The sequence below is a fragment of the Podarcis tiliguerta genome, assembly GCF_965153285.1.
Source record: "Podarcis tiliguerta genome assembly, chromosome: 5".
NCBI lineage: Eukaryota > Metazoa > Chordata > Lepidosauria > Squamata > Lacertidae > Podarcis > Podarcis tiliguerta.
In genome coordinates, this window is record NC_139538.1 from 58,228,558 (window position 1) to 58,251,681 (window position 23,124).

General features: G+C 42.0%; 1 long non-coding RNA gene across 1 annotated transcript; it reads left to right on the forward strand.

Moving 5' to 3' along the window:
* Positions 1 to 1,798: 1,798 nt before the first annotated feature.
* Positions 1,799 to 9,812, forward strand: LOC310678963. The gene is made up of 3 exons (XR_014512065.1): positions 1,799 to 1,901; positions 4,808 to 4,912; positions 9,525 to 9,812. It is a non-coding gene; the product is annotated as an uncharacterized lncRNA (long non-coding RNA).
* The last annotated feature ends 13,312 nt before the right edge of the window (positions 9,813 to 23,124 follow it).

Consider the following 23,124-nt stretch of genomic DNA (forward strand, 5'->3'; position numbering starts at 1 on the left):
CTTGAAGCACATTTATACTTTATAAGAATGAATTCTATTTTACTTCTGACTTGAAAAGGGCATGGAGTATGGTGTTGAATGGCTAAGTGACTATGGGGAACAAAGTCAGCCCTAACCTCTTCTCACTTGGATGTAGAAAGTCAGTGATGTGGAAGGAATCGGCCCAATATAGGGTCAGCACTGGGGAATTTGAGCTGACACCTCCTGCATGAGCAGGGAAGAGGGATAACTCACACACCCCTCTCTCTAGGACCCAGCAGCAGAGGGCAGAGCTGCAGCAAGTGATGGCACCTCATCCCTGCCAGGCTTTATCCTGAACAAAGTTTAGCCCTTACTAAAGCAATATGTCAGGAGTGCTCTGATGGTGTTTCCTGCTTGGCAGGGGGTTGGACTCGATGGCCCTTGTGGTCTCTTCCAACTCTATGATTCTATGATTAAAGCCAAGCTTTGTGCCTGTAGGGGGAAAAATGGGGAGGATGATTTTGTGTCCAGAACCTGTTGAGTGAACAGGGGTTAGTGTGCGCCTAGTAGGATGCTGTAGCCGTCGGTGGGATGGCACTGCTCACTTGATTTCCCATACCTGTTGTTGCTGTGGTGTACCAGGAGATTGAGAGGGTAGTGGTGGTGAAGTCAGTGATGCACAAATGCACTGATGGAGCCAACATGATGCTCCAGCTGCTGCATTTGTATCGCAATAGCCTTGCCACTGCCTCACCCCTCCTGCTTGCCCTGTCAGAATGGCACAACTGTGGATGGCTGCATGCATTCCTTTATGAACAACCACCTATTTCAAGGATCCCTCCAAATATGAAGAGCTATCTACTACAAAACTGGTTTAAAGATAAAGAGCCTTAAGAAAGAAGAACAGGGAACTCTGGGGAACCGGGGGTGTGCAGGGGAATCTCTTACAACTCTCAGAACGCTTAACAAACTAAAGTTCCCAGAATCCTTTGGGGGAAGCGATGGCTGTCCAAATTGATATTATAGTGGCTTCAATGAATGGTGTCAGTGTAGCCTAAGATGGAGAAGGCCCAGATTTAGATGCTTGCTCAGCCATGAAATTTAGTGAGTGGCCTTGGCCCAGTCATTATCTGCAGAAGGAAAACCATGCATGGTGCCTTAAGCTCCATGGGATCTAAATATACAATAATATATAAAATACTGGTCGGTCTGGTGTTTAGGATTAAACTGGAAAATGGGGGCAGAGTGCCTGTGCATTTAATTATTCTTTTTTTGCTTGGTGTGACTGGGTGTTTTGCATCCGTTACCTACTCTGACCCTTCAAGACACATTTTAGAAAGTTGCAACATTAAATTCTGCCAGAGGTACAACTTCCTCATGGATGGGTGGACTGTAAAGTATTATCAGAACTGGACACCCTCTTTGTATTGCCACACACGGGGCGAACGGTGAATTACGGAAACTCAAGTTTGTTGTTATGCAGCTGCCAGTCTCTAATTAAATGAAATATTTGGAACTACTGAAAAAGTTGCCCATGTCAGTGACAGATGCTAGGCATTATTTAACAGAACTGAGGAATATGCGATCATTGCTAAAGCTGTCACACTTTATATATATCTCGTAAAATAATTGTGCAGCCTCAAAGGGCTTGGTTAACACTTAACACAACAAATTTCTAGGTCACAATATAAAACATGACATTAATTTACTGCTACTGTACTTCATAATGCCTGAACACAAAGCAGTGTTGCCTATTGGGTGGTAGCGGGAAGGGATTTATTACTGTCATTGTGAGTTAGAATTTCAGGTTTTAATTTCAAAGACGCTTCCTTGCTTTCAGATGGGAAAGACAGGAGACATTCGTTAGATTGCTTTGCAATACCACCTTTGGCTTTTGCAAAGAGAAAAATGACAGACATCAGAAGTAGCTTTGCATTAAGGTAAGGCAAGGAATAATTTCAGCTAATGGATGATTACATTCCATTTACATATATTTTTCCTCTAATTATTTTGTGCACAAAAATCATTGCCCTGCTAAATGATGTGAAGCCTTTTCTACAGTGAAGCGCTAACAATTTGCCTGGCTCATGTGTGTAATTAGTTTAATTAGCACTGTAATTTTAATGGGAGTAACAATGTCTACTGTGTGTGCTTTCTTCCTTGCCGGACACAGCTGAAAGCTGTATTTCTCATTTCAGCAGATTCTTTAAGTGTTGTAGCAATTACATTTTATTTGTGTGAAATCTGAATAGAACAAAAGCGTTCTACCTTGTTCGTAGTGCCCAGGTTTGTTCCTTTCAGATTAATTATACACGCTCACTTATCTGTATTTAGGGAAAGAGCTAAAGTGCTGTGAATATCCACCATCATAGGCACATCAGTAGCTTTTTAAGACATGTTGCTCAAGAAGGAGAACTCCTTAAACATGCATTAAGGCACATCAGAATTTGTCTGCTGCAACATCACCTTAAAGCATGTGATGATCATCTGCCCTGCAGCAGATAAATGGAAATGTGCTTATTTAGTATTAAACATTCTGGTTCTTGTGATGTGGCTTGCTGCAAGAAAGCTTTATGCTACAATACTTCAGAATGTTCCTCCAGGATTTTTTTGGTAACTTTTTCTTACTGCAAGAGACTAATACAGCTAATCCTTAGAGAAGTAATGTTTGTCTTTCTGACATAAGGAGTCCCAAAATGGGCTGGGAAGATGGTCAGAGCTAATCCAATGCATTTTGCTACTCAAGTTGAAGTACAAAATGGAGCCTCCCCTCATTCCATACACTAAAGCCAACTCAACTGGAAGCTTAATTTTACCACACCTGAAGGCAGCACCTCTGTTCTTCAGCATCTCATTGCTGCTGCCCAACCCCCAGCATCGGCCACCAGAGGCAGCTGTCTCACTCTGGCTGTTGATAGGGGTGATACAGATAAAACTATAGATACTTATCACACCTGCTGGCTTTTGTATTGATAGGGTGGTGGGGATGGTCCATGATTTCCCTAGCCAATGGGCTTAAATTGCAGCAAAACAGTCCTGTTCCTGGGACCATATTTCCATGTGCCACTATAGTAACAGCTATGGACCATAAATGCGCTCCCAACTCAGGGAGTGGCACAAATGTGCAGAAAAAACCAAGTCACTTGGCAACTGGGAAAGAAGCACTGCAGCAGCTGTGCAAATAGCAGAGCAGGCAGGAGCTGTGCTAGGCATAGCTGTCAACTTACAGATTTGAAAATAAGGGACCAGCAGCCTCAAAAATAAGGGATCAGCAGCCAAAATAAGGGATTTTCCGAGCACAGGCATGTTCAACTTCTGATCCCCTCCGAGCCAAAGGCAGAAAGCCCAGCCAGCAGCCAAACAAAGCCTCAAGCCTCAAGGAAAACCACCGTCACCTCTCCGCTGGGAAGCGCTGAGCAAAGGCGAGTCCCCCAGGCAATGCAGCTGATTTGATCAGCACAAGGCATGCAAGCTCCACCCCCCAGTCGTTCTTAGACTTCTTATTGGGTGAGCAATGCAGCCAAGCAACACAGTTGGAGCCTCCCTCCTCCCTAGCCAGCAGGGAGGGAGGGAGAGAAGCTGCTTCCTTTGAAACCCGGGAAATTTAAGGGACATCATCAATAAGGGACAGCAGCGGGACATTGTGCTGGGATAAGGGACTGTGCCGCCAAATAAGGGACGCTTGACAGCTATGGTGCTAGGCTATGTGTGCTGAACCATCTCATGCCAAAGTGCCTACTGGAGAGATCCCTAAGTTCTGCCCTTTGTTTTGTACAGGGGAAAACACCAAGCAATAGCATAGACTACATCATTCCTCCAGCGATGACGGGTCTCACAGGCAAAGCTTATACTTGCAAGGTTCTAATGCATCCATGAAGGCCCAAATCCTGGCACAGGTCACATGCACACCATACTTCTGGAGTACATTTCACATACTTGGCTCCCCCCCCCCGCCAAAGAATCCTGAGAGTTCCTGGAAGCTACAAAGAGCTACATTTTCCAGCACCAACAACAATCCACAGTTCCCAGGATTCTTGGGGGAGGCGATGCATTTTGAATTTGCATTGTATGTGTTTTTAATGTATGGTGCAAATGTCTTCCTCCCTGCCTGAGCACACACATTCATTTCCTTGTCCTTGCCGTGTTGTGTGAATGGCATTAGGTAGGGTTTTCTGCAACTCAGAAAGTCTTGCATACTTTGTTAATCAGATATTGGTTGAACCAATTATATTTGTGTACAAAAGAGAGAGGCCATCCTTTCCCGCTCCAAAGAGAAGAAACTAGCATTTGTAAACTGCACAATAAAATGTACATGCCAGCATCCTTATTCAGACACTATCAACTCCTTCTACCATACTGCAAAATCCAAAATAAGGCATTACTTGAATAGATACAGAGAACTGAAATGCACGCACACCTTAGGCTACTTTTATTTTCACGGCATCCAAAGAATCCACAACATATCACAGCTGATCTCCTTCATTAGGACCTAAAGACCATTTCATTTTGCAAGGTTAAATCTGACCTGCAGGTATTTGTTGTAAATAAAATAGCCGCCTTGTTGTTTTGTTTATGTCTTGGCTGCGATAAAAGTCATATTGTGCTTAATGTTACACTCCTGTTGAGTGGAGAGATAATGGTATCAATTCAGAGACTGCAGAAATGGAAGATTTTATTTCTGGAATCACTGACATTAATAGCTGTTTTATGTTGCGTACAAACAAATTGAATCATAGCTTTGTGAAGATAGTGTTATGTTCCCCTGGCCCATGCCGATTCCTACATGCTGTGCTGAAGAACACTTCTGATGCAGCAACAGCTGAATATATTTGGATTTGTTCCCCAGAAGGTTGGACGCAAACCAACAGATTCAAACTGCAAGACAAATGATTTGGAATAAATATTGCGAAGAACCCTTTTGATGGAACAGTGGAACAGAAGGCTTCGGAAGGTGGTACATTCTCCATCGTTACAAGTTTTTAAGCAGAAACTGAATGATGACCTACAGGGATGTTGTGGTAGTAGTTTTCTTGTCCGGGGGGCGGGGAGTTGCCAGCTGAATTTTGAGGTTGCTTCAATGATTCTCTATAATTATAATGGATTGCTTTTTAAATGGAAACCAGCCAGGTTTTATCTAGTAAGGGAGTAAAATGGGTATCTGTTCATTTCACAAAGTGGCTTGAGTCAATGGAGTAAAAATAAGGATGCACCAATCAGTCTATTTCTAGTCTGTGTCACTTTTACTTGTGTACTTACAGGTCTGATTTGTCCTGTTTCTATATTAATTTGCATTTTTTTAAAAAATCTGCGTGAAAATTCAAGTTAAAAATTCAAGTTAAGCCAGCCTTGTAAATAAATTTGCAGAAGATACTAGCCTGAAAATGTGTTTACCAGGTTGGGCGGGAGAGAGTGCCACCTCACTTGCAGCAACCAACTGCATTTCTATGCAGGGCATGGAGCCAGGGGTAACCAAGTTCCATTTCACACATTAAGTCCTGAAGGTGCAAAGAATGGACTTAGCCATCATCCCTAAGTAAAATGGATGCAGTGTAGCATCACAGTGGCAGGCTATGCTTTGACCTTTTGAGCATTCATTAAATTGCCAGTGTGGTGTAGTGGTGTAGTGGTTAAGAGCGGTAGTCTCATAATCTGGGGAACCGGGTTCGCGTCTCCGCTCCTCCACATGCAGCTGCTGGGTGACCTTGGGCCAGTCACACTTCTTTGAAGCCTCTCAGCCCTACTCACCTCACAGAGTGTTTGTTGTGGGGGAGGAAGGGAAAGGAGAATGTTAGCTGCTTTGAGACTCCTGAAGGGGAGTGAAAGGCGGGATATCAAATCCAAACTCTTCTTCTTCTTCTACAGGGAGCCCCTGCACTTATGCAAAGCATATAGATGTTCCAGTGGATGGGTCAAGTACACATTACTGCTTACTTCACACACACGTACACTCCAACACAGTTTTACCCTTAATGACTTTTTAAAAGGGCTTTGGTTTGAAACAAATGTGAAGGGGTTGGGTGAAACTCAACCGTTCTAGCTTAAACAGTTTACGGAGCACAGGTGAAAATGGAATTGGAAAAAAAAGTATAGTGGTACTTCGGTCTATGAACAGTCCTGTTAATGAACTATTCGGGTAATGAACTCTGCAAAACCGAAAGTAGGTGTTCTGGCTTGCGAACTTTGCCTCGAAAACCGAATGGTGGAAGGGCACCAGTGGTGGGAGGCCTCAGTAGGGAAAGCGCGCCTTGGGTTGAGAACACTTTGGTTTAAGAACAGACCTCCGGAATGGGTTAAGTTCGTAAACCGAGGTACCACTGTAGTAGCTACCTTTTGAATATACAAAAACTGTGATATCTACTCATGTCCAGAACAGGTAGAATGGTGGCTTTAATACTCAGTTTATTATGTGCACAGCAACTACAAACCCCTGCTTCCATTTGCATGCCTCCCAGTCATCTTCTTCTGCTTGTGGATAACCTTAATTACTTCGCTTCATTTCTCTTGCTTTCTAAAACCGTTACAGAACTTCACAGTTAGCACTGCTACTGCCATGGCATTCACTGTTCCATGTCAGTTTGGATGATGTTTTCCTGTCAGTACCTGACTGCTTCTTCCTCTTGAGGAACTGGAGGCATGATGAGGAGTGTCTTGTTCAGCGATGTGATATCCTCCTTGGCACCTCCAGTTCCTTGACAGCAATGCCTACCAAACACCTGACATCATGCCAGACTGAAGCGGTCCCAACAAGGCATGACAGCAGGCGGCAGGACAACTGTTCCTCTTGACGATAAATAAAAATCTGCGTTCACTTTGAAGTTTCAATTGCCCACAATTCTTCTCTTCCATGTTTTCTTGCTGATACCCACCATTACACTGAACAAGAACAGAACATCTGCAATGGAAGAGCCTGATGGACAATTTATGGGTCCAACAAATCACTATACAGGAGAGACAATATTATGGAAATATACAGGAGACACCAAGGAAACCCAAACTCTCTTTTTTGTGTAATATTATTTCTTAGATTCCCCACCCCCTGCTAGGTAAGTAATATTTTACTTTGTAGATGATCGTACCTGTTTGATATATCAGTTGCACTGGTGCGGTCATGCTAAATGTGACACTAAGTGGGCTAGTTTTTTTACAGCAGGATTTCATAATCCAGTGGATATTGCACAGGCATGCTCAAAACACACACTGTGGTTACGGCCAGTTTCAATATGAAAGCAGCCACGTGGGATATTCTGTATGGGGAAGCAGTTTCAATGCACCTGAACATCATGTTTAAATAAGGTCTGGGATGTGAATGACTGAGGACTGTATAAAACATTATTATTGAGATGGGATTCCTGAGAAGAGATGTAGGTGCTGGAACTACAAGGATGTGTTGATAAAAGTGCCTTCACTTGGGAATGTTGGCAGGCATTTCTTGGTATAGAACTAGTCCCATAGTGACATTTTTTCACTGGAGTCTCATCCATGGAAAGCTGTGGGAACAATGTTCTCACATAGGGAAAGAATTAATGAGGCCTAAGAAAGATAACTTTCTCTGAGGGGGAAAAAACACAATTCTGTTAATTATAGATAGATGGGGGGGACGACACCACACCAATTGTTTCATTTTATTTCTCATAATTTTATTTATTTCATTTATTTCTCAGAAACAAATTCCACTGAATTCTACTCCCAGCCAACCATGAATAGGACTGCAGCCTAAGTCTGTTTTTGTGTTTATCATGCAGCAGCATACCTGTTTACAAGTGTTTATTGGATTAAACAATTAGAAAATATTTATCCCTTTAGTGTTGTTGGGTTTTTTTTTTTTTTTGCAGGATTAATATGTTTGCTACATAGAGATCATTTTAATCCTATCCCAAGCCCATTAGCAATTATCAGGAAGCTGGTGGATTTTGTTTAACTAGCCCAGCTTAGTTTAGAAACCATGTTTTCCATTCTAAGTCTTATCATTAATAACTCTGTCAAATAAATTAGCACTTAACCCGCTACTCCCCCCCTGGCTAATCCTGAAACATTCAGAGTATGTGACCTTTCGAAACGTACACATGGAACCTATAAGCAGCAACACTGGTACAGCACTTCATTAAATCAGTCTAAAGGGCCTCAGTTTCGTTTTGCACTAATCAGAGTGTGTTGGAGGCAATAAGCCTCTGAGAATACCAGTTGTTGGAAATCACACGTGAGAAAGTACTGCACTCATGTCCTGCTTGAGGGCTTCCCATAGGCATCTGGTTGGTCACTATGAGAACAGGATGCTGGATTAGATGGTCCAATGGCCTGATCCAGTCACTGAAAATCTTGGGAACTATGATTTGTTTAAAAAGCTGGGGATTTTAGTTCTGTGAGGTAAGCACCATTAACTTACTATGGTTCTCAGGTTGTTTCTTTTTGAGGAAGCTATAATTGGTATAAAGTGGTATATGAGTGCTTTAAATCTATGGTGTGGCTAGGACCTAATTTTGCTTCCTGCTCGGTCATTGATTAAAGGCTGTTATTTGTTCTGTGATGGCTCATTTATTCATAAATGTAAGGGACTACTTGTGGCTGCGGTGGATGAGTGATGGACGCAAGTTAACCACAAAGACTGCTTGTCATCCCCAAGTATGCATGGCAATTTTTTTTTAAAAAATCCATCTGTTCCCTCATACCTCGCTCACCTTTAACTGCAGATTCATTTGCAGTGTCTTGAGTGCTGTTTAAAACAACAGCACTACGTGCATGCACACACACACACACCTACTACACAAACACACACTTGCCAGGCTAGATATCATGCAAGGCTCTTTGAAAATTTCAGTGGAAATCAATGCACAAACAAGTAGAAAAGGAATATTGAACTAGAGATATCCTAAGGGAACCATTTGTTGTGACTTCACAGGTACTTTAGCAGTCTAGGATGGCATATGTCAACCCCCACGCTTTGTTGGAGCGATGAACACAGGAATATCAGCTACTCTTTGCACATGGCAAGGGTACAAACCAATTTTAATAGCATATCTAGACATTCCTAGAGGATCCTTTTGTTAACAGCATTATATGCTATAAATAATAGATGCATTAACAATAATTTCTGCCTGCCAGGTAAGCCTAAAAGAACTGAAACCCAGCAGAATCATTTACCTGGTGGAAAATAAACTGACAAAATATCAAACAACTCGTGGCTTCTTTTTTAAAACACACACACGCACAAAATTAAACTCATCACCAGCTAGAATTGGTGTATCACAATCTACTGCTATCCATTTTCAGTTCTTATAGTGGTATATGCCCTTTCTTGACCTTGGAGCATCAGCACGGTAGCCTTGAAGATGGATTCAATTAACAAAAGTGATAGATTCTGACCTTTTGGCGACTGTTGTTCTATCCTTGATTCAACTGTTGTTCTATCCTTGATTTGTTGAATCAATACGAACTAAAAATATAAGCAACCCAACCATTGTAGCTAGAAAAAAACACAAGGAAACAACTCCTGGAAGAATTGTATGTTACCTTTATAGCGTGAACCCATATCATACTGAACCATGTGATTGTATTGTTCTTTGCAGCTCAGCTCCAAGCCAACAGCATTCAAGGCTTTGCCTGTCAAGGTCTACTGTAATACCAGAACAGAGCAACAACTACGGTACTTCCTGCAGACAACACTTGGAGCCTGGAGGCTGGATAGGTGGCTGTTCCCCATTCTGTTCCTTTATTGTTTCAGAATTTGATCTAGCTGCATTCTGTTACTCTGCTAATCCTTAATTCTCTTTTAAGTAGAATAATACTTTTCACCATCAGATAATTTGCACCTTTATCTTTGTACAGGACTAATGTGCACAAGCATATTGAGAAAAAATGCAGTTGGTCTAATTATACATAATATGATTGCACTGAGATTCTTTGGTGTTGTGTTTTACAAAAAACCTACAGTGTGCACACATCAATGTATAGAAGGGCTAAATATGTGAGGGGTCATGCTGAGCCCCAAGATTCTCCTTGTATCTGCAGTAGCTTTTTTAAAAAAATAAAAAATATTCCAGTCTGTTTCTGAGTCTATCTATGCTCCCTCCACTTTGATCTATAATTCAGATTCTGAGCTGTTCTATGTAAAATAAAGCTGTGTTTCCCATTCACCATAATGGGGAATCTAAAAAAATAACTATAATTCCTCCCCCCACTTTTGGCCAAAGTGAATGAAAAGAATAGGCACAGGAGGTCCTCCAGAGTAGATTTAAGACTTCTAAATTGCAGACAAATCTGTTCAGGGTCTTTTTGAAGGTGAAGTAAAAGGAATTCAATTTCATAATCCCTCAGGAGGAGGAGGGTGGGGCTTTATCTTTTGCTTTTTCTTATCTTACAATAACGAACAGGGGCTCAGTGGTGTGAGTTGTTCCTTGCACATTTATTTATTTAAGCTTTACATTGACCCTTTCCTTCCAGTGCCTGTATGTGTCTTCCAATACGCTTTACAATGTGAGGCTCTTCTAGAATGCTGTCTGCAGAGTTCTGAAGATCTCTGATGGGTTTCTTAGTTAAAGCAGAGCTTGTAGGATTTATTTAGCAAATTTAAATGCTGCTGACCGGTTGTTTTTTAAATATAAAAAACCCACATCTGCTGCTGTGCTTTAACACCCCCACCCAAATCTTAAGTACCTTGTGGGCATCATTTTGGAAAGGTTCTCCAGGGCTCATGGACCTAAATAAAAATGAGATAAATGGAAACAAACAATCATATATTGAAGAAAAGGACAGAAGTTTCTTGGGAGGTGGGAAAGACCCCCCAAATCACTCAAATTTGCCTTGTTATTGACCCCACCCAGAGCTGATGATGCGCCCTTAAAATATGTGAAAGGACTGAATGTTGAGGCAAACAGCTCATGTACAATGTTCCTTACAAACTTTCAGAAATATTAAAAAATAAATGAAACTATGTAAGAATCCTAATACATGTTCCAGTTAAAACACTGTAATTCGGCGAGTAGAATTTTTGACTCACCCCTAGCTAAGAACATGAATCCTGCGATTACATGGTTTCTGGGTGTGACAGACTGTAAGTGACATTGTAGATTTAATTTGAAGTGCTGGGGAAATTGTGTCATTTATTTAATGTCTATAAGTGCTGAAGGGCTTCGGGACACTTGTGTATTTTCTCCCTTTCTTGCTCCATGGAAACATGAGTGTGGAGCTGGAGCAGGCCTACAAATATTCTACAAAAATGCAGAACTACATATTTTACCTGTTCCCATTCTTGACTTCGCTGAGTAATGTGAATAGCGTATATATGTGTGTGCGCACACACACACACTTACCACTCGCACACGACCATGTTTGTGCGCTGTGAAATCATATCAATCAATCAATCAATCAATTGGCCTTGCCCAAGCAAGGGAAGGCAGCCTTTGATTGAGGCATGGGGGCAGGAGTTGTCCTATCTCCACTTCCACCATATATCTGCGCCCCCATCTTGACATCAGTTCACCCTTCTTAGCCATCGCCCTTTGTGGCCAGCCACCGCTGCATGCACTGGCTCCTCTAGGGCAGACAGGGAGGCAGGCGGGCTTGGGAAAGGCCGGGCAGCAGCCCCAAGCGATTTCCAGTGTGAGCCTCTCTCTCTCTTCCCCATGCACCCTCACTTATTCACACAGGGCCCCAGAATGTAACTCCCTACTTAAGTGGAGGGACACCTGTATGTCATAAGCCTTCCTGCACAGGGACATTTATCTTTCCACAGATATCATTCTTTTGTACCCAAAGGGGGGGGGGGATCAAATCAATTGAAATGGAGAGGGTGATAACAACAACAACAACAACTACATTAATAATAATTTAATTTATATCCCACCCATTTGGCTGGGTTTACCCAGCCACTCTGGGCTGCTTTCAATATATATGAAAACACAACAAAACATCAAACATTAAAAAACAAAATATCCTATACAAGAAACAAACAAACCAATAAATCAATAGAAACCAATAATAACAAACAGTTTACAGTTATACCCAAATTAAAACAACTGCCAACCCCAAGTAAACATTTAACCAACACCAACCCGACAAAAACAAAACAGAGGAATCAAAGCTAGAAACATTTTAAACATTTTAAACCATTTTAGCCAGTTGCCCCAACCCAAGAGTTGTTCCATCAATGTCCCTCCGGTATCCCAGGAGCCTTTTAGCTCAGGCATAGGCAAACTTGGCCCTCCAGATATTTTGGGACTACAACTCCCATCATCCTTAGCTAACTGAACCAGTGGTCAGGGATGATGGGAGTTGTAGTCCAAAAACATCTGGAGGGCCGAGTTTGCCTATGCCTGTTTTAGCTGTTCAGGATGAGTCTGGGCCCTGCCTCCTAGACCAGGTGGAAATGGGCCTTGCAGCAGGGGGCAGCCTTCTGTCCAGCACTTAGGCAGCAGCAATGTCCCTCCTGCCTTCCAGGATTGTCAGGGAAGGCCAATGAACAGTGGGGAGGGTTTAGCGACGCATCCCTTCCAATCATTTCTTCTCTTTCGCAAGCATCCTCATCTGTGCCACCCACTCTATATTTTTGCTTTAAAAAGAATATATGTGATTGGGAATACTGTGTATTCTTTGCAACGCTCTACCCTCATGGGGAGAATGAAGTGGGCAGACTGCAGGAGAAAGACTCTCAGCAGCCTCCAGCTCTGACACTATGTTTTGTTGCCTTTATTGAATTCCATCTCTTGTTATATATTTGTTCGCATGCTTCTGGGCAAAATGAAAAGGTGAGTAATCAAGGCCCCTGGTGATTTTAAAGTCGCTTAAAGCCCTTCCTTAGCCATTCTATCAGAACTTTTGCTTTTGATCACCCGTCCATGCCATGCGCCTATATCTATATTTACACTATGTCTTTATTCAACACCCAATACTGGGAATACCGAACTATCTCCTGGGAAGACTGTTTGGTACGCTACTAAATCAGCTTTTCTAAACAACAGCAACTTTTTAAAAAAAGAGTAATCCCCAAGCCAAGCTGTCTCATAAAAATTGTTAAATCACACATTCGCTTCGTACCTGCGCTATTAAGTTGGTCCTGAAATGAATGCTTGGCTGAACAACAAACACATAAACAGGGGAAATCCAACACAAATGAGTTGAGAAATAAGCCATGTGTTAAACTATCTGCATACCAGTGTCTGTCTCCACACACACACACACACACCCACACCAAGGAGATGTTCAAGATCAGATATTTGCGTGTTCAGACCCAGAGACCTCCCCTCTAAATAAAGACACATTTGACTCAAATTTTAGTTTTGGTTTTTGGCAGAATTTAGCCCACAACTTTATTGATTACAGAAAAGTGAGTGGTTGCACAAGCTCTGGTTTGACTAGCTCCCTACAAGCTTGCAGGTAGCGCTGACCCAGAGCTCTATCATGTCAGCCAAAGGTGAACACCTGAGGTAGCTGAAAAGCCCAGGAACAGACTCTGTTCACTCCCCAGATGCTCCCCTGGACTCAGGCACGGGCACAACCCCCTCATGGGGGTTGACCAAACCAAGTTGAGTCCCTGGATTCCTTTAACATAATACCCTTCACGTAGGGATGGCGAGACCATTCTCCCATCCCTATCACCTGAACCAATACCTATCCGCAACCTTACAAGTTGTGACGAATTGCTATGCAGCAGGCGAAACCCAAATGGCCACAGCCAATCAGCTCAGGGGAAATTCCTGCTGTGCCCCTGTCCCAATGACAGACAACACATGACGGCATAGCAAGGTCAATCGCAAAAATACCCTAAATATAGGGAGAGGTGGGCGGGTGTTCTGATGCACAAACTGAAAGAGAAAGCTCTGGGACACGTGCAAGGGATTATACAGGTCCCTCGATCCATTTAAACTGCATTCATTTGCCAGATTACACCCAGCAATGAGGGACCTACTAATCGGGCGTTGTGGCTATCCAATAGACCCACCCACAACCAGGAGGTCAGTCTCCAGGTCTCACCACAGCACGTGCCCTCTTTTAGGGAGGACACAATCTCCAACTTTTTCAGACCAAGGACCCATCTTTCGGGGACCCAATTCTTAATCTTTTACCATATATTTGCATGGTGGTAGTGCTTCTGTTGTAACCCAACTTGGATCAGACTGCAACTCACTAGCGGTTCCTGACCGACCAGCTAAAGACCAGTGTTCAAGAGAACCTAAATAATGGTTTAGATCAGTGGTGGGGAATGTCAGCCCTGGGACCTCAATAAGTCCTCTACCTGGCCCTTGGGGCTCTTTCCAGGCCACAGACCCCATTGCCCCTGCTCCCTGCTCACCTCAGGTGCAGTTGCCTACATGGAATATTTCCTTGACCTGTGCTAATACCTCTTGCTTTCCTGGATAGAGGATGGAGAGATATGTGGGAGGATGGGTGCATATAAATTTTTTACTCAGCTAGAAAATAAGCCACGGGACAAGGACAAGGGCCACCTACTTTCTCCCTTTGCCTTACCCCAGCACATGCCCTCCTCCAAGCTTCCACATGATGAAATATGGGGAAAAAGGATTCCCCACCCCAGTTCAGATGATTTGAGCTATTGATTCCAAATGGTGGATTAGATCCTACTAGTTAATGTGGCATCTCCTACAATGTGTTTTAGTTACGTCGTGGAGCATCTGCTTTGTAGGTTCCCAAGTTCAATCCCCAGTATCTCCAGGTAGGATTGGAAATGTTCCCTGTCAGAAACCCTGGGAAACCTCTGCCAGTCTGTGTGGACAATGCTGAGCTAGGAAGACCAATGGTCAGACTTTTGTTTCTAACAAGGGCAGAAACTAGACTTGAGATAGTTAAATCCAAATTTGGATCATTCACCTGCTGCATATTTATTGCCACTGCCACATGCTAAGACCTGTGGGTTGAGACCCCTGTGCAATCTTCAGAAAACCCATAAGTTGGCTGTTCTAGCCTGGGACAACTAAGAGAATCCTATATAATAATGCAAACTCATTTTGCTTGTGCTGATCCTAATTTAGCCAAAATTCAGCGTCCACACAGAAGAGGGAAATACCATCAGTGTTGGAGGAATACCAAGGATTGCAGAAGTAAAAACAACAACAAGAAGAACAACCAACTTTGGGTAACCCTAAGGGATGAAAAAAGTTAAAATAGGGGGAAATAGCCCTAAGGGCCAACACTCCCTACAATGCAGACTAAGTGTGCTTAGTTTAAGGAGGACTGAGAAACTATGATGGTGGTGGAATGGAAGTTTGGAACTCCCTGTCCCTTGAAATTAAACAATTTCAATATGGATTTTTTTTTTTTATGTCTATTAAAGGCACATTTATTCACTTGGGCTGTTGGGGCATCCTAATTTACGTCCTTATGTGGATGTGTTAACAGCTGCAGTCTTGGTTACTGTGATTTGAAAATTGCTTGGTATTAATGATCTGGTGCATGGTGATTTTATTGTATGGTATTGTATGGTATCTTCAGCTTTTAAAAAAGCATATTATACTCCCATGTGGTCTTTGATGAAGGGTGGTCTATAAATGATGTTGATGATTAAACAATAATAAGACATATTTGGCTGACACTCTGAACCAGGCCAATCCAAACTGCAACATGTTTCAGTGCCCACTTTTTGGGGGTCCTAAATTTAAATTTTCATTTTCAGCCTTAGCTACTAATCATCCAGATCATTTTCAGAACAAACCTCATGATGGAACCTTTGCTGATATGATTTCAAAAAGTGATCTATTTTTTGTTTTGACAGAAACTCCAGGCTTTTCTGCATAACTTATTAAAGTATAGATTAAAAGTGACATGTTGATTTGCTGCAGACTTTGAGGATTTCTTTTTATACTTTCTGCCTCCAGCATTATACAGTCCACTGAACAAATAGCTTGTATATGAATCCACTTTCCCCCTCCCCTTCTCCCCTTTTTAATCTTGGGACTCAGTGTTTCTCATTCTAATATTATGCATTCCGAATACATCCAACAAAAAGGAAAACAGAATGACTGAACTAATGCCAGCTAGACTTGACACACACTTCACAGGGGGGAAAAAAAATTCAATGGCTCTAAAACTGGTCATTGAGCTTCCTTGCAATATATTGTTTGGGCACCTTTTTTCTTTAATTAGTTGATACACCTGATAGGGTTTATGTTTTGGCTCAGCCTTCACTTCAGAGCCTCAAAGCTAGACCATTATCCTTTGCATGCTAACATCACTTTCCATTGTAGGAACACAGGAATGCATCTTACACCGAGCTGGACCATTAGTCCATTTCACTCATGACTGTCCACTCTCCCTGGCAGTGGCTCTCCAGAGTTTCAGACACAGGTCTCTCCCAGCCCAACCTGGAAATACCAGGGACTGAATCTGGGACAGATGCTCCACCAACAGACGCTCTGTTGTGATCTCAGTTGCAGTCACATAGCAGTGAAAGTCAGGGGAAGGGTAGAGAACATGCAGATGATGGCAGAGAACATGCAGAAAGTATCATGTCCTGTCACTGGCATGTCCAGTGAAACAAAGATTTTGATAGCAAGTGCTGGTATCTAAGACCTTGGAGAGAGTAGACAAGAATATGTTCCATGAGAAAATAGTTTAACCTGGCAGAATCCTATGTTCCTAAGTGACCTCAGATTTTCTCCGCAAACCATATCACCCATATTGCACCCTGTTCTGCACCAGTTCCCAGCACAGGACTCCCAATTGCCTATTCAGATATCCCTTAAAATATCCCTCACACTCCTTTAGTAGATCTGAGCAGCTTCCTCCAATTTGAAGGTCTTATTTCTTCATATGTCAGGATCAGGCCACCTGATCCAGGCATATGATCTCTATTTTTTTACATTGGCATATGCTAGCAATGGAGGACCTTTTGCATACCAAACATATGCTTCTGCGCATGGTTACATATTACATATTGCTAGATTACATGTTACATAATGCTAGACACATATTTCCTAAGGCCCTGTTTTGTTTCTCACCATGCATACCCTCCAAGTATCCCTCTGATCCAGGAACAGTCCTGGAATTACAAAAGTAATCCCAGTTTCTGATTTAATCTTGGAATGTCCCTATTTTGCCTGCCAGCATGGGGAGGAGGATGAACCAGCACTTACCCTGAGTGACAGCGGTGGTGGCAGTGGTAGTTGCAAGGAAGCATCCTGTTGCCTCTCCATGGCCTCTCCATGGCTGCCGCTGCTGGCCAACCTGTCCTGGGCAGCTTGTAGTGGTTGCTGGAGAGAGGGTGAGGAGAGGCTACCACCACTGAGGCCCAGCCCTGTGTGACCCGGCGGCTCTGAGGGGCAGGCAGAGGGCAGAGAAGAAAGGAGGAGCAGAGCAAAGGACAAGGAGTCTTGACTTGAAAGAAAAACAAAAACAATTCTTTGTGTATCCATGTCTAATCTTGCCCTTTTCTAATATTTATTTATTGATATGTGGTTGTTGTTGTTGTTTTGTAAATCTGAAATTAAATAGGGGTTAAGGGGTTTTCTTGGTATGGTGGAGGATTGGTTTAGTGGTGATGGAAATGCTCTGTGGGGTGGGAACAAAAACTGGGGGGAGGTTGAGGAGGGGGAGTTAGGAGGGGGAGTGAGAAATGTCCCTGTTTTCATCTGTGGAATGTGAATGATGTGACCACAGGACCAAAATGTTTGAACTAGACCCATGCTTGGTTAATAATATTTTAGTCATGACTAACTAGAAAGAGACTCACAAGAATCCAGCTCATTATCTAATTTGTTTGCGTTTTCTGCATGACAACATTGCTCTAATAATAAGGCTTGTGCAACTTGCATGCTGGTCTACATAAAGAGTAATATTAAGAGTTTCCATACTACAGTCAAACAACCACAACCCTCAATGGTGCTTTAAAATGTTTTTAGTGCTATCCCTCATTATTATTTCTGCATTGATGCTACAATAATAGTCACTTGAGAGGGCTTGATAGATAATCTAATTTAGATTCAGTGCACACCCAAGAATTTTCCATGCTTGTTCTTCTTATTAAAGTGTGAGCCATTTTTTAAAGCACTAGTCATGCATTCAGCCCAATATTTGCTTAGTACCACTGATATTTGCTTTTCACCCATCTATTTCAACTAAGACAACTATTTTTGTTCCTGTAGTTAAGTCAATAAACATCTGATCATGCCCTTCCATTCTAAACTGATACCAGACATAGTTGGATTTATTATTAACGTTTGTGAATCCAATGAACACTGAAATACCACAGAGAAGAAACCTGGAATTAATATTGCTAATTTTATTAGGCTAAATTGGATCTTTAATTAATGCACAGCTATTATTCAGATTTTTTTTTACCCTTTACCTCCAAGCGTTTAAAGGGCATTTGAAAAGGAAATAAGCTGTAGAAGATGACAGATAGAAGCATAGTCAGAAAAATGGGAATGAATATTTCTTAAGCATTAAAGCTTTCCAGCAAAATTCCTGCTTATATTTATCAGTCTGTTGATAAATTAAGGAAGAGAAGAATCACCCTGTTCTATTCTAGACATCTTTAGGTAGAGCTATAAATAGACAAATCTATCAATTTTAGTTTCTAATTTTTCTAGCTATAAATTCAGTTCACCAAATTTCTATATTAGTTTGCATTTTTGTGTGTGAAAGTCATTGTGAAAAGTCATCAGCATTTTTCTACACATTTCTCCTCATAAACACATTTTCATATGCATCTTTGCTTAATATATATACATTTTTGCTAGCAATTTTCTGTAATATTATCTACCTTTATGTTATTTTCACCAATATATTCATTTTTGTGCACACATTCCATACTGGAAAACTGCACCTAAAAATTCAGACAACTGTGAATTTTGAATGCTAGTTTCGTTTCTTCTCACATATCATTTCAGGAAGTGTGAATTAGGTAGGTTCAATGCAAATTCTGCCCTCCCATCCCTAGACAGACTCAGATCCCCTCCCCTAAAATGTACCAAAAACTTCAGTTTGGACTCCAAAAATGGATCCCAGAATGGCTACAAGACCTAACTGCATATGCACAGAGGCTTCAGATATACCACAAGATAATGATGCCCATGACCCATTAGTGTAGTAGATGACTCTGCATGTACTGTGATTGAGCCCAGGATGACCAAGGGACACCACAGGTTTGACTAGACCTTTCCAAACATGCACAGAGGTCTCAAGAGCACCCCAAATTGATCCAATTTGACTATAGGCATGTCAGCATGTTACATTTAATGAGTGGACACTCTGTGCACCTATGTACACAGTAGCTGAGGCATATACTTGTACAGTTCTTCACATATAATGTTCAACAAATGTAGAGTCTGTAGAGCACAGCACTTGTAGATGAGCTATACAAATAATCAAGTGCTGATTTGCATATGTCTGCACTTGTATTTGTGTAGTAGAGACCTGCATTCATTGTAAAGTATGAACAAGCCTGTTGTCATAGACTTGCATGGCATTCTCATGGATGCTGGTAACAATATCTCTCTTATGTGATGCTGTCATCCCACACTGACTTTTTTCATGTTGAAAGAGAATAATGCCCTCTCCCACCTTTGTATTATGTATCTTTTGAGAGCATGAAAAGGACATACAGTGTGCTTATAATACATATTTTCATGGCCCTCCAATAATCACATAACACAGCTTTGGAAGTTTAAGATTCCCCATCATTTGCATCAAAGACACACAGAATACAAATCACAAGCTTTCTAAATCAGGGGTCAGCAAACTTTTTCAGCAGGGGGCCAGTCCACTGTCCCTCAGAACTTGTGGGGGGCCAGACAATATTTTGAATTTTTTTTTAATATGAACGAATTCCTATGCCCCACAAATAACTCACAGATGTATTTTAAATAAAAGCACACATTCTACTCATGTAAAGTGTGTTCTCCTTCATGGAGAGCACGGGTTGCGGTGGGGGCTGACAAGACACTCCAAAAAATTGTGGGGCGGGCTAATTGATTATTGGCCACTATTGTGATTGGGCTTTCCTTGCTGTTGGGAAGAAGTTAATGTTGCCATTTTGTGATTGACAGCTAGAAACATTAAAACTCCCTGCACAAAGCGTAGAGCTTCCTCTTTTCGCTCCGTGCATCGGATTGCCTGTCCCCCCCTACCTATATTTAGGGCTGTTCGCATTGACTTTGCTATGCCTGTCATGGGGTTGTCTGCTCTTGGGGCAGGGGCCCGGTAGGAATTTTGTCCATTTGGCTGATTGGCTGGTGCCATTTGGTTTTTGCCTACTGCGTAGCAAATCGTCACAACTTGTAAGGTTGCGGTTAGGCATTGGTTTTTGGTTTGGTTGGTTGAGGGGCATGGATTGGCTGTGCCTGCCCCTCTAATGCTGCTGCTGCAAGGGTAGTCCATTAAAGGAATACAGGGGCTCACCATTGCTTTTGTCCGAACCTTGTCAAGGGGCTAGGGCCACGCAAGAGCCCCTGGTTGCATTTGGGGAGGGCAGGTTCCCTGCTCTGTCACTATCCCCAAAATGTATTCCCCTTTTCTGACTTTCGCAGACTTGCGAAATGTCAGTCTGTCCCCACCAGGGGCAGATAGTCGCAAACCATTGCCTAAGCAACCACTCACATTTTTGTATTTTAATAAAGTTGTGGCCAAAATTATGCCAAAAACCTTAAGCAAAAATTCTGTGTGATGTGTGAGTTATTTGGGGTGGCTTGGGGACCTCGACATGCAAAAACACTAGGCAGGCCCCACAAATATCCAAGAGAATACATATTTTCATAGCCCTCCAATAATCACATAACACAGCTTTGGAAGTTTAAGATTCCCCATCATTTGCGTCAAACACACACACACACACACACACACACACACTACAAATCACAAGCTGTCTAAATTATGCAATCAGTTCATTCAGGCCTCTACAGCTGAGGCACACTAGAAAGTCTTCCATGGCACAGAAACAATACTCCCCACGTATAAACACAAGGCATTAATACTGTGTTCCAGAGGCACTAAATTATTCTTCCCAGATGGAAGTACAGTGAAGATCTGTAAATTCTATTAATTCATTACTTCCAGCCCAGCCTTATTATTTACTATGTACCTATCTGAGCTATAATTTAAGAACACAAAAACTACCTCCAGGAGCTGAGCATTGCCCATGACGACCCTGCATATGCCCTCTACACTCATTACCAGTGTGAAGACAAAGTTATTTATAGCTGATGTCAAAGAAATGATGAAGGGTCTTTTTAATATCACACTCAGCCTAGCACCAAAATCACAGCCAGATAAGTACAACACTGCGGCAGTTTTATGTGTGCTTCTGTATACTTATTTTTTTCCCCTGTTAGCAAAGGAATACATAAAAGCTAAGCAGAAGCACACATCACCTATTTCATTTAGTTATTTCAGTTTATAGCTTGGCCAATTCTGAAGAAGAAGAAGAAGAAGAAGAGTTTGGATTTGATATCCCGCCTTTCACTCCCTTTAAGGAGTCTCAAAGCGGCTAACATTCTCCTTTCCCTTCCTCCCCCACAACAAACACTCTGTGAGGTGAGTGGGGCTGAGAGACTGTGACTGGCCCAAGGTCACCCAGCAGCTGCATGTGGAGGAGCGGAGACGCGAACCCGGTTACCCAGATTACGTGACTACCGCTCTTAACCACTACACCACACCAATTCTGAAGACTTAAGGCTGCCTTGAACATTGACTTTCCCATCCATTTCATCTTCATGGACTTGTAGCGCCAACTCTGAAAGAGGAACCATTTTCCATACAAGACACTTTCCTAATCATCGCTTTCTGTATGTTCCCTTAGAACATGGCTGGGAAACATTTTTTGACAAAGGATGCATTCCCTCTGGGGTCCACTTGCAATTGTTGGTCAAGGCCACAGGCAGAAGTAGAAAGAGCAATGAATGCAATCCACCCTCCTTTGGACAATAGGTTAGCTTCTACACACACCTCTCTCTATTCTTCACCAAGGAAACTGGGAGCCATCATCAAAATTCAAGGACACATTCCAGTCATTCCAGTGAAGTATGTCGACTGTGGAGAGGAGGTGTTGCCTGTGGACAATTCTGAGGGTCAGATAGGCCTGGGTTGAGGTACGCAGCCAGGGCAGGATTAAATCCCGTGAAGGCTTCTAGGCAGCCAAAATCTTGGTGGGGGACCCCCTCACATTGAACTAAGAAAGCTTAATTGTAATTTTCTTTCAAGATCAAATCAATATTGTTTTGATCCATTGTCGCAGTGCCCCTGAAAGGCATTGGGTCCATAGGCCAGTGACTGCTCTGCCTATCTGGTAACCTGGCATTGTCCACACCCTTACCATGGAAGAAAATAACAATACTAACTTTCTCCCTTCCACTTTTTCCTCAAGGTGGTAGAATAGTAACAATTATAAGGTAAATATAAAACTGGAAAAGACACCTAGGCGCTCAAGGCTTGGAAGTAAATGCCACTATATTCTGTGGACCTTACTGCCATTTAAGTGTCCATAGGACTGCAGTCTAAGTGAGTTTATTCAGAGGTCAGTTCTTGGTCAACTATTGTTCAATACCTTCATTAATGCTTTTGAGGCTGGAACAATGCAAAAAAGACTGGAAGACAACGCAAATGTGTTAGAGCAAAGGTTAAACACTTAAAATGAAAATAAACTGTAGAACTAAAACTACAAACATCAACTGGAGAATTACAAAGTTTAATGGCTGGTCTGGGAAGACAAAATGCCCAAGAAAATAAGTAGTACCTACTGAGCATAAACTTTTACAAAGTGCAGTACTGAAGCATCAAAAAGTTTTTGCTAAGTTGGTCCACTGAAGGTTATTGCAATGGCAGAATGACATCGTATAATACTTACTGCTGTAGTGGCAGAGGGTCAGTTAATTCTGGAATCACAACAAAGAGAAAACTGCATCAATTCATTTTAAAGCCTATACTTTCTGATGCGATAAACATATAACTACAGTACCACAGTTAAACAGGGGAAGGGACATATTCAAAGCAAGCAATTGACATTCTGAACATTTTTTTTGTAACTGCAATTTCATATACTTCCCGATGAGTGAATACAGATAAGACAAGAAATAATAGTTTTTGGAGACCCCAGTCATACAAAGTTCATTTTAAAGATCTGTCACTTACTTCTACCAAGCAAAATATGTTTTCTGTGTCTTAAAATGTGTGTGTGTGCATTTGTATATGTGTGTGTATTTGTGTGAGAGATCAGAGACTTTA